Raw genomic sequence first — 3934 nt, 5'->3', positions numbered from 1 at the left:
CTGGGGAAAGGGCGCAGCACGTGTTGCGCCTCTTCCAACGGACGCAACTCGTGTTGCGCCTCTTCCTCAGAGTTTTGTTTTGTGATTTTCCGCGTTGGATCTTTCCTAATTCCTTAAGCATAATTTCCTATTCATATGGGTTATTATTTTTGGTAATTCCGTTGAACTACCATATTTCGAGTTTCCTAATCTTATGGGCACGCTTTTCGAGGCAAAATCGGCATTTTCGTCATACAAGCACACTTACCCATTTCTTTTTAATTTTTTCTTTTTTGGGGAATCATTTCACCAACTTAATTATTTATTTTCAAACTTACCCATTTATTTTTATTTTTTCTTTTGGGGGAATCATTTCACTCCCGTTTTATATTACATTTCAAATTTATACGTTTCTATTTTCATTTTATTAGGGGGTAACCCTCCCTGCCGTCCGGTCATTTTCTTTTCTTTTCTTTTTTGGCAATTTTTTTGCATTTTCTTCGAGTCTTTGTCTTGCGCTATCTAGGCCATGTGTACAAATATGTGTTTTATGTGAATTTCTATGTAAATTTCGGCAGCATGACGGCATAAACCGTCATCTATCAAACCTGTTCAAAGCTAACCTGTAGGTACAAACAAGGCAACCCAGCAGCAAAGGCACTCAGGCCGCTATATATACAACCAAAGGGAAATATATACACCAAACTGGGGGCTCGTGCCCGAAATAAAGTTCAAAAGTCCAAAATAAAAGTCCTAAAATGTACAGAAGTGTGTGCGGTACAGCCAACAACAAAAACAACAAAACAAACAAACTACTTCTAGTCGCCGCCTAGCTCAGTACCTCTCGCCTCGAGAGCAGCGATCTCGGCGTCGCGGACGTCCAACTCCCTCAACAGGCGAGTTGTCTCCTCCCGGGACTGCGCTAGCTCTCGCTCCAAGTCGCGCTCCCTCTACAAATGACAAGAATTGGCTCATGTCAATCATTTCAAACATAAAGAAAGTTAGAAAGTTCAAAAACGAAGTAAACGGAAGGTTCATACCTGACGTCCTCGACCGCCAGCAAGTGCCTCGACGAAAGTATCCCGTAGCCGGTTGGCTACCCTCCACAAAGCCACGAATCGAGATGGCGCTACCTGCATTTCAATAAACAAGGATTCTCAATGATTGGACAAGAGCTAAACAAATGTATTCTTATATAAAGGCTAATTAAGTTGGGGAACTTACCCTTCGGATCAGATGCTGCCACTCGTCCAGGCCAGCATCTGTCACCGCCTCGCCAAAGTTGCGAAGCTCGGAGATCGTCGTCATCCCCACCGCATCAGTATACTCGAGGGTCTTTGGGTACGCTGGGGGCTCGACGCCCGCCGCCTCAACCTCCTGCAAAAATTCAAATGGTTTCCATTAATCGATGATCATTCATCTTGTTTTCAAGCCAATCGAAATAAAAGTACAGCACTCATCACAACCGGCCAGCACGCCAACTTCCGGTAGAGGAACGTGGAGTAGTTCTCGTCAGGAAGAAGGAGAGCGTCACCGCCAACGTCTGCCAGGTCAGCCTCCCTCTCAGCATCGGAAGGCTCCCTAAACATCGTCCGAGGAGGATCGATAGGGACCGTGAAGACATCTCGAGAGCACTGGCGAGTCAAACGCTCGCCCAAGTACCATACGGGACCCATATACGCCCTTAGCAGCAACCGGCTCGAGCTCCTAGGTCGAAGGACCTCGGCCACAAAAGGAGAGGCACCAGTGTAGTCCGCCCAAGGCCTGGATACCCACTAAGATAAGCAAACAAGAGGTCGTTCTTATGATCAGTTCTAAAAGAAAGCGATGAGAAAGCAAATAAAGGAAAGTGATACTCATGCCACTCAGCTGCAGGGCGTTCACGTCCCGTCGACAGACGTCGTGAGAAGAACGCTGACTCTTCTTATGATACACCACCCAATACCTCACAACGGGATAGGCTCTCTCCCATGGCTCCGTCCTCTTGGGCGCGAAGCTCGGAAAGTAGGAGTACACCCACGCCTGTAAAACAAGGTTATCAATAACGATCTTTCGTGATTCGATAAGGAGAGGAAATGATCTTTCATGATACGAAATGAAGGTTCATACCTCCAGCAGCAGTCCAAGACCAACAGTGGCAGGAGAAGTCCCCTTCTCCACCACCTCAGGACGAACCATGGCCCTCATGTAGCGAGTGAGGACCACAAAGCCGGGAGTGACCCAGTACCAACGGCCTAGGCCACTCAAGTCAGAAAGGAATGGAAGAAGCTTCGTCGATAGCCTCTCCCCCTTGTCTCCAAGGTAGAGTGAGGACAAGAACCACCAGAGCCACAGACGAGCTCTCTGCTCCGCAGTACAAGGAGGAGGGGCCGTCTCCCTCCCATTGATCGTCACCACCGTCGGGACCTTGCCAGCAAAGTAGTCCCTGACGTAGGAACTCGGCACCAACCCGGGAACCGTAGCAGCTTTTTCCGCCAGGTTCCAACCAATCAAACTCCTAGCCTCAGCCGAGTCCACTCTCATGGCTGTCTCCGGCCACACCACAGCCTCGGTCCCACACGGCAAGCCAGAGATCATTCGTAATCCTCCAACGTGACCCCAACCTCGCCAAAAGGCATGTGAAAGGTCGAGGTCGTGTCCCATAACCGATCAAGGAAAGCTCAAATAAGGTAAAGGTTAGCCCGAATCTTCCTTCCCTTGATGTCCCTCCACGCTCGTACCAAGGCTCCAAAAGCTCCCAACTCGATGATGGTCTGCTCCTCCGCTGACAGCCTCCCGTAAGCCTCCATCATCGTATTATAGCCCGAAAAGGACCTGATGTTCCCGGGCTCCTATTTTGATTCAAAGTAAGAGCTATCTTTAGCTCGAATGAAAGAGAAAAGGAATAGCAAAAGAAGGGTAAATGAAAGAATGGTGGATTCGATTTACCAAGCTCTTCACCGTCCTGTAGGACTGGTAACTCTCCGCTGCCCAGATGCGATATCGGCTATCCCATTTATCAGCCCACTCGGGTGCTCCCCTCAGCTGATGACCGCCTTGTACGACATTGGTCCGCCTCGGGGCCTCCTCCTCAACAACCTCCTCCGCGGCCGCCACTGCAGCAAAAGCCTCCTCTAACGCCTCCTCAAACGTAAGAGAAGGGTCAAAACAGTATCCACATCCATGGGAGTCCTCCATGACGTAGAAGCCTCATTACCTGCAAAATTAAAGTGAATTAGGCCGCGTCAAGTGACGACGAGCCTTAATTAGGGGATTTTCAAGCTTTCAAAGCTCCGAAATCACTCTTTTCTCGCCATCCTTGGCCATTTATCCCAAAACCCAACAGCTCATGTGGTAATATAGGTCAAGTCAATCCTAAGTTCAAGCCTAGTCATGGGTTCGAGTCGGAATTTCGACAGCATTTCGTTATTTCGGCGATTATGCCTTAGAAAGGTGTTCTGAAAAAGCCGTCACAAATCAAAATTCCGAGATAGTAGGAAGTTTACCCATCACACAAGGATTCCAAATATCATGTTTCGTCGCGAATGGGCAATCCTAAGGCTATTTTCAAAGCAATTTACGACTCAGCGGTGAGACCGTCACAAATTCACTCAAATGCTCAATGCTCGATGAAAATTCGAAATGAATACATGGTTATGATCCTTATACTATCAATTATCCATTTCTAATGTCAATTTCACAAAGAAAATTCATTTGGGGGAAAAAGCCCCAAATTTTCGAGTTATTTGGGTTGAAAACCCTAATTTTTTCGACTCAAATCAAGCAAATACGCATGATTAATGCAAGAATAATACACATACCTCTATTAGTCATGGCAAATGCAAGATTTTGATCAAATTTTGACAAAAAATGGTTGGAATTTGAGAGAGTTTTGAAGAAATTGTGTTTCGAAATTATGAAATAAAACACGATTTTTATCGAGTTTTTACTCAGACAGGGACACACCCAGGAAAAG

The sequence above is a fragment of the Silene latifolia genome, chromosome 6 (genome assembly GCF_048544455.1).
Source record: "Silene latifolia isolate original U9 population chromosome 6, ASM4854445v1, whole genome shotgun sequence".
NCBI lineage: Eukaryota > Viridiplantae > Streptophyta > Magnoliopsida > Caryophyllales > Caryophyllaceae > Silene > Silene latifolia.
The sequence above is the reverse complement of the archived record's forward strand: the minus strand, read 5'-3'. Positions refer to the sequence as shown.